Raw genomic sequence first — 8,789 nt, forward strand, 5'->3', positions numbered from 1 at the left:
CTCCTTGCTGTGCTAGGCTTTGCTAATGAAAGCGTATGGCCCATTCATTCACCTCCCTCCCCCCCATGTTTCCTTCCTCCTCCCCTTGTGGGCTCCCGCAGGGACTGCGACCAGGATGGAGACTACGCTAGGGAGGCTGAGGGAGGCCAGGAATGCCGGGGCCTAAGTGAGGAGGAGGTGTGGCGATGGCGTGGAGAGCTGTGGATAGTGGAAGCACACAGCAGAAACTGACAGCTCAATGCTGCCCCTCGGGCTCATTTTATGGTTAATTAGGACATGCAAATAAGCTGGAAGCTCATTTCACATTCTCCCTGGCCTGGGGCCCTGCCTCACACCTGGCCTGCTTCCTGGCAGGTACTGGGCCCCCGATTGGCTCAGGCATCTGCTCAGGGTCCCCACCTGCTTCTTTGTGGTCCCGTGGCCGGTCTGTGCCGACCATCAGGGAGAGCTAGGAGAGGAAGGGCCTGCCCCCTCCTTCCCTTCTCTCTCCAGCCGTCACACCTCTGCCCTCAAGCACTTCCCCTGCACCCACCCCGACTCAGGCTGAGATCTGAACCCCAACTTGCCCTGAGGAAGAGACTACGTGGTTCAGCTGTCGCCACCTCAGCCCCCTGCTTCCCAGAGCAGGGCCCCATAGAAGCCAGAGCACAGCCTGTCCCTCTGGGGAGCAGGGCCTGTGTCCCCAGGTGACCTCCCACCAGGGCACCTAAGGCCCTTCTGCTAATGCCAGGGCGCACGCTCCGCGACTGGAGGCGGACACACAGGACGTGAGGCCCCTGTCCCGGCTGAGCCTGAGCACGCCGCTGGGCCCCTGGGAGCCCATTCTCTTCACGGGGGAACAGGGCCCAGGCAGGGCTGTGAGACTGAAAGGCCAAAGTGTACCTAAGGGTCAAGCACACCGTCTATGTATTGAGCGGAATATATGGGGCTCCCTGACCTTCAGTTCCGGCGCTAACCATGGGGCACGATGCAAAAAAGCTAAAAATGCTAAAATAAAATAAGTAAGTAAATAAATAAATAAAATTTTTTAAAAAAGCTGCTCTGAGCCTTGTTAAAAATGTATACTGGCCCCATGACCTCACAGGATGTGGCCAGGATCAGAAGACAATGGGTGTGGACGTGTTTTTGTATAGTGCAAAAATTTCACCCGGAGGCCTGCTGTGGCCACTTTACCGTTTTCCATGGAAGGGTGGTGTGTGTGTTGGGGGTGGGGGCGGAGGGCAGCAGCACGGGCTGTGCCCAGAGGAGGGGCTGGGGAGCACCCCACCCCGCCCACTCTCAGCTCCCCTGCATGGTCAGCCCGTGGGGCCCTCGTGTTCTTAGCAAGGACTGGAGTTGAATCAGCCAACTGATGGTTGGGGGAGAGTCAGGCCCCTGCTCTAAAGTCTTGGTGGCTGGAGTCTCTCCCTCCCCAGCGCCAGCCATTGGGGACTAAGGGCTGAAGGAGCTCGCGGCTGCCCTCCTGGAATCCACTCCCATGGACAGGACGCAGGTGTGGTGGAGGGAGGCTAGGAGTCTGTGAGACCTGCCCCTTCCGGAGGGCTCAGGGCACAGGCTGTGGTGCCAGAGGAAGGGCAACGGGCTAGGAGGGCCTAGAAGACCCTGTGCTAACCCTGACCCTAACCCTATGGGGCCGGGCCAGACCTCACTGCGGTCTCCCCCTCGGCACTGTTAGACGCTTCTCTGTTGCCTCCTCCAGCCAAGTCTTAAGGCACGAGGAAGATGAAACCTCTCATCCAGATTCCCTCTGTTCCTGCCTGTCCCAGTGCCCTCACTCAGTCCCGACACACCCCTCCACCCACCACCTCCTGGCCCAGAAACACGCCCCAATTCTGGCACAAACACACACGTGCACGCCCAGGCAGCACAATGAGCTCAGCCTTGCCAAGGTCCCGAAACCCCGGGCCCTGGGTGGAGAAGGCAGCAGGGTCCTGGACTCCAGCGCTCAGGCCAGACTCCGCTGGCCCTGGGCCCCACATCACAGGAGCCATTCCCTCCCATAGGCCCCTCTGAGCACGCTCGATGCTCTGTGCCTCCGCCACTCCCAGCCATGACCAGCCCTGGGTGGTCCGCTGTGTGGGCGGCTCGCTTGCCCTCCCCACTCACAGAGGCCCGTGTCCTCCGACTGGCACAGCAGATGCCCACCCCAGCTTGTGGCTGCCCGCCTCTGGGGCTGTTGCTATGGTGGGGGAAGGTGAGCCTTCCCCCTGGAGAAGAATCAGGTTTTGTTTTCTCGTTTCCCGCTCTGCACATGTTACTCCCCCTCCTCCCTGCCTCCCTCAGCCCCTTCCTCATCTGCTCTCCCCAGCGAAGGCCGGAGCCCACAGCTGCAAGGAAGTGCCACCTGAGGCGGCGGGGACAGAGGAGGTGAAGGAAACTGAGAGCCTGTGAGCTCATCACCCTCACTGCCTGCTTCCGGAGCCTGAGCCCAGCCCTGCCCGCCCAGAGTGGTGTGAGGGAGCACAGCCTCATTTCTGGGCACTTCTCACTCCCGCTGGCCCTCCAGGAGAGGAGCTACTGGGTGTGGCAGGCCCCCAGCCTGGGGTTTCTGTGCCTCTGGGACACCCCTCTCCCCGCCCCGCCCATCTCAGACCAGCTGGCTTTCTCTCACCTTCCACTCCCCTGGGTGTGTTTATCTTCCTAGACTAGGGGGGCCTCCAGGGCAGCGACTCTGCACTCCTGACTGGTATGTCAGCAGCCCCAAGCCCCAGGCTGTCACCTGTCACCGGACCTCCACTCCTCAGCCCCAAGCTGAGCCTGTCCTCCCTCCCCCCGCCCCCCCAGGTGAGACCAGCAGCCAAATGGTCCTCAGTTCCCATCCTGGAGGGCATCGCCGTGGCCCCAGCCCCTGAGTTCTCTCCCTTCCTTGTCTCTCCCACCTCCCCCCCACCCCCACCCCTCCTCCTACCTGGCTCAGCTCCTAGCTCTTCTTGGCAACGCCTGGCCTAGACTTGCGCTACACTCGTTTTTCCTCCTCTGCGCTGCCAGGCTCCCCACCCGCCCCGGGGACACCAAGTCTGCCGCGGCTCCCTCCCCCATTGTGGAGGGCCGGGGCGGGGCGGTGGGGAAGGAAGCTGAGAGGTGGGTGTTCAGCGCCTTCTCTACCCCCAGCTGCACTCCTGGCCACACGCCAGCATTGTCTCCAGGGGCTGGGGGCCAGCGAGGCACCAGGCGGACATCACTTGGGTGGGGAAGGGGAGGGTGACAGGAAAACAAAACAAACCACCAAACACCCAAAACCAAAAACCAACTGGGAGCAATCCCAGTTGCTGTTCTTCCCAATAGGGTAAGTGCAGCAACTGGGATTGCTCCACAGACTCGGCTTCCAGCCAGCGGTCCGAGGGCTGGTAACTTCCTCCGAGCCTTCCTGCAGCCTCCCTCCCTCCCGGGGGCTCAGTACTGTGAGCACTGGCCAGACCGACTCCAGCAGGTGTGAGCATCCTGGCCTGGGTCCGAGCACCTGTTCGCAGAAGTCCATTTTTATCCTAGGAGATAGCGGGCGAGGCTCTGCCTTGGTGGTTCCAGGGCCCAAGGAATTCCAGAGCGTGGCCTGGGCTTCAGGACCCTGCTGGGAGGGGAGGGATCAGATGTCTTCTTTCATCTTCTCCATTAAATGGATCCGCTCCCAGGATAGGCGGGCCCAGTGCCCAGGCCCAGTTCCAAGCCCTCCTTTCCAAACTGGGAAGACTGCACGCTTAGCATCCCCCCAGCCTGGTGGCTCCTCACACTTCCAACCCCCCCCACCCAGAGCCAGCGGTGACAGGAAGGGGAAGGTGGACGGGGCGACCATGTGGCCCCCCTCTCGCCCTGAGTGGTGGGAGACTGGCGGGAGCACAGTCACCTGCCTGGTAGGGTGGATTTAGGAAAGCTCCCTTCCCAGCCATCCCACTCGGGGGTAGATGCCCTGGGAAGGGCCCGAGGGGCTGCCGTCTCCTGCTGTGAGTGGAGAGGGGAGAACATGGGAAGGTGTGAGGGTGGAAATGTGTGCCGCGTGCCCAGGAAGTGCCAACATTTCGGAGGGCAGCGGCATCATGCCAAGGCGAGGCAGAGGACTGTGGAGCAAAGGAAGACATGTCTCTTCAACCCTAACATCTCTGAGCACCACAGCACTCATGCCGGCTCCCTTCCACCCGGGGCTTGCGTTCAGGAATGGTCACGACCACACGCCTTGGAGATCATTAAAGGGGCAGAACGAGGTGAGAGAGGAAGCCTGGGAAGACAGAGCCCTCGGGGAGTGGGCAATACTGTAACTTTCATCCTGGCCAGTTCTGAAACGTCCCTGCTCTTGCCCTCCAAGTGCCAACCTAGAGGCCGCTCTGCCCTCGTTTGTTACCTGGCTTTAACCTACTAGAACGTCAACTTCCTGTCCCAAGGCCCCACGCTTAATGCGGCCCCAGCCTCCCCCAGCCAATTCTGTCTGCAGAAGCACTGACGGAAACTCATCACTTCTTGTTCCTGCTTCCTGCACTTGCTTTTTCCTGAACCCCCCTGGCTCTTCCCCACTCTCACCCTCCAAGGCCTACCACCTCCGCCTCGTCTCCGAAGCCTTTCAGACCTCCCCGAGAGCATGCACCTGTCGCTTCCACCTCACACTACTTTGCTAAGCTTCTTTATGACATTTCCCATCAGTGCTCTGCAGCCTGCGGCCCTCTGTCCCTGCACTGCGGCCTGTGCTCTAGCTGGTCTTCATGGAGACGAGATTCCACTTCTCCACCCAGTTCTCCTCAGAGGATTGTTCTCATTTGAGACACACATACACACACACACACGATTCCACTTCTCCACCCAGTTCTCCTCAGTGGATTATTCTCATTGGACACACACACACACACACACACACACACTTCTCCACCCAGTTCTCCTCAGTGGATTGTTCTCATTAGACACACACACACACACACACACACACACACACACACACACGACTTCTCCACCCAGTTCTCCTCAGTGGATTGTTCTCATTAGACACACACACACACACACACACACACACACACGAGATTCCACTTCTCCACCCAGTTCTCCTCAGTGGATTATTCTCATTGGACACACACACACACACACACACACACACACACACACGTTGCTTCCCATCGTACAGAGGCGGCCTTGCTTCATGTCTCCATCCTCCTCCCCCCCATTTCTCCTCCGCCCACTACAGACACTGCCAACCACTTCACCGAGGCCCATGAGGCCACCTGTGATCTCCACGTTCTCCTTTGCTAATTCTTCTCTTCTCCCAACCCCATGATGGACTTCCTGTACCTTTTCTCTACCTGTATCAACCCCTGAGTTCCCATTCACCTCCAAATGTACCCCCAATCCCGACCACCACGTCCTCAGAATCTCACTCAGTCCCCGAACTGGCCCCTCTAGAGTTATTCTCAACTCAACGGCCAGAGAATTCCTGGACGTAGATGGCGTCAGATCATGTCATATCCTTTGCTGAAAACCTTCCTATGGGTCCCGCTCAGAAAATGCCCAAAGAAGTCTGCCCCCACCCAATCCCCACTGCTCACTCTCTCTAGCATTGTCCGCCTCCTTGCCAGTCCTCCTGCGTGCCAGGCACCCGTCCGCCCTGAGGCACGTGCACAGAGGCCGCCCCACCTGCCCCCGCAGTACTGGCTGCACGTTTCAAGCATTTCTGCAAACAAAAACTTGGGTGAAACCTAAACCTTCAATCCACCACCACAGTCCTCTGTCCGGCACTCCCGCCTCTTTAACCTTTAAACTGCTAACTGTTCTCCACAGCACTCATCACACACATGCGCACACGTGCAGACCCAAACCTGTCAAAAACTCCACGAGGGAAGGATGTGCACTACTCACCGCCGTATCTCCACTATGCAGATCAGCACCTGACATAAAGCAGAAGCGTGATATACACTTGCTGACAAGTCTGTAACGAATACGCTGTGAGCTCAGTAAGAACTCGGGCACAGTTAAAAGCAAGCACCAGAACGCACATGGCTGAACATAATAAATGCATTAAAACCTGGTGGGGTGCATAGGGGCTGGGAGGAGGGGGCAAAGGAGGGAAACAGGAGACATCTGTGATACTATCAACAATAAAAAATATATGTAGAAAGAAAGAAAATTAAATGCACTGAAAACAGCAGCTTAAAAAAAAAAGTCACATCACTGCTTAAAATGGCAAGGTTTATTAAGGTTTTTCCTCAAGAGGCACGGCCAAGCCCGTGCTGCTTCAGAGAAGCAATTCACAGGGAACGTGTGTCACACCGCGCGCCCAGAACCACAGAAGGCTGCTGCTTAACGAGCCAGAGAGCGTGCACCCCGTCCCAGTCCCCTTCAAGTTCTTGTTAACATCGCAAAACAGATCCACCGTTCCCAGAAAACAGGACGAGGCGCCCGGTTCACAGTCGCCAGCTGTTTTTGACAAGAATATTTAAGCAAGACATGGCATTCAATCAGTGGACGGCATAGTCACTAAACCCACGAGGAAACGGCAGTAAGAAAAACCCATGCTCCGTGCAACGTCACACTGCACTTTCAAGAGGAGGCTGCAGCCAAAACCGGTTTGGCTCGGTGGATAGAGCGTTAGCCTGTGGACTGAAAGGTCCTCGGTTCGATTCCAATCAAGGGCATGTACCTTGACTTGTGGGCACATCCCCAGTAGGGAGTGTGCAGGAGGCAGCTGATTGATGTTTCTCTCTCATCGATGTTTCTGACTCTCTCTCCCTCTCTAAAAAATCAATAAAATATATAATAAAAAAAAGAGCAGGCTGCCGTTTTTACCTCTTTGGGGAACAGAAAGCCTAGAAGCTGGGTGGCTGGGCTGCCTCAGAGCTTCTATTCGCTGCTCTCCCCGCCAGGCGGGCTCCTGCCAGGTCCTGGACCAGCACCCAACCACTCTGCCCTGAAGCGTTTGGAGCTGAGCCCACAAGGGCTATTGCAACATACATTTAAGTAGCACCTTAAGTACAAGCCCCACATAAAACAAAAGGTGGTTTTACAAGTGATTTTCCTCCTCTCACACCTGAGGATGTCTTCAGTCTGGTTTCACCACACACCATTTATACCAGCCTAGCTTACTCCTCTGGAGATCCTGTGCGGGCTCACCCGGGAAGTGCTAAGGCAGCCTCTCTTTCTCTGCCTCTCGGTCCTAAACTCAGAACTCAGACACGTACACGGACGGACCGATGTACCTCACAACATGATGAGGCACAATCGTGGAAACAGGCAGGTCCAGAAAATGAAGAATGCTCACGAGTGGAGACAAACAGCTTCAGATCAAGTAACCCATTTTAATCAAGTTGGTAATAAAATAAAGATCAGTATCTGCCCAGGGATTAACTTTTGCCAAGTACATTCTAGCTTCAAAGCAGCAGGCGGCTTCACTGAGGAGCCAATGGTGGCCAGTGATGATTGGCAGGCGGAGGGGCCACACTCAGAGTTGAGCTGAGTTGGAGGGGGAGAGAAACACACCAAATATTTCTATGAGAACGAGCCCAGTGGCCGCGACTCGATAACTGACAGCACTGCGCATAACTGATCTGCCTGTGTGTCTTCCCTGTCCACCCAGATGGCAACCTCTAGTGGGAGGGCCTTATTGCATCTTAGTGAGGCACACAGTGTTTACAGAACAAATGGCTCCAATACATACTTTTAATTCAGCGCTTATAGAAGTGTTAACTGATGCTGAAGTGCCCCCTTGTGGAGGATGAAGGTATAGCTATATTACGCATTTCCTGCTCATTTCTAAGACGAGGGTGTCTGGGCTATCACTGCACCACTAAAGTTGTTTGTATGTTAGCAGGGAAAGGCTGGTTGACCGTCAGTGGTGACATCAAGTCTCCTTTTCACTGCATCCTCGTCATACAAGCAAAGCCCTCACACTTAAGTAGTGGCAAATACCAATATGGTGCCAGTTCTTGGCTACTTTGTCAGGAGATTCATACACAAAGGACACGTTGAGCGATGAAAATCAATCGGACTTTCAGGCGCCCTCCCTCTGGAACTGAGGCTGCGAGATCATACAGGGACACCACCTGTATGTGTCCGATTGATTTGCTCTGTGTATATCTCTTATGTCTTATTTTCTGAGAGATATACACAAAGCACCTATGCGACTTCACTCACACTCCTCTCAGATTCCTCAACCTATCATAAAGCCCTGTCTCACCTTCCACAGGACACCTTTCTGTCTTACTCAGCTTGGCAGATTCCTGAGAGAGCAAGGCCTGTCGGATTCAGCCAGGCACACTCTGCATAGGACTTCCGGGCCTTTTTATTCACAGTCCTACCTCTATCCCAAGATCGTGACAAAGTGATCCTGCACCTGTCATCCTTCTGCACCCTGTTCTAAAAGAGAGGACACCAAGTTCACATAATCGAGCAGACTGTAACTTGGAGTTATTCTTAATGATTTCTACTTGATCTAGTCTATGTAATAGGTAATATTCATAATTTTTCACTCATTTGTGAGATATCTATGATTTTAGGTCCAAGGGGATGTTTTGAGAGGTGAGACTTAAAGCAAAAATGTCTTAAGAACCTTAAAATATGCTACCTTCTTCTGGACAGACTGGCCCTAATGCTTTACTTATTTTTTTTTGTTTGTTTTTAATTTATTGCACTTACCAGATTTTTGGCCCCTCAATCCCAGACATAGACATAAGTATAAGTGGACCAATAGGAGGTAAAGTATCAGGTAACTAAGTTTATTAGAAACTCAAAGGAATACAATTTCCTTTTTTTTTTTTTTTTTTTTTTTTACAGCACTTGACATTTTCTAAGTCAGAGTTTTCCAAGTTGGTCAGAGCTTAAAA

At 54.8% G+C, this 8,789-nt stretch overlaps 1 long non-coding RNA gene across 1 annotated transcript; it reads left to right on the forward strand.

Moving 5' to 3' along the window:
• Window positions 1–7,126: 7,126 nt before the first annotated feature.
• Window positions 7,127–8,342, forward strand: LOC123652975. Its single transcript, XR_006742570.1, has 2 exons — window positions 7,127–8,015; window positions 8,133–8,342. It is a non-coding gene; the product is annotated as an uncharacterized LOC123652975 (long non-coding RNA).
• The last annotated feature ends 447 nt before the right edge of the window (window positions 8,343–8,789 follow it).

Source organism: Pipistrellus kuhlii, unplaced genomic scaffold (assembly GCF_014108245.1).
Source record: "Pipistrellus kuhlii isolate mPipKuh1 unplaced genomic scaffold, mPipKuh1.p scaffold_m20_p_24, whole genome shotgun sequence".
Classification (NCBI taxonomy): Eukaryota; Metazoa; Chordata; class Mammalia; order Chiroptera; family Vespertilionidae; genus Pipistrellus; species Pipistrellus kuhlii.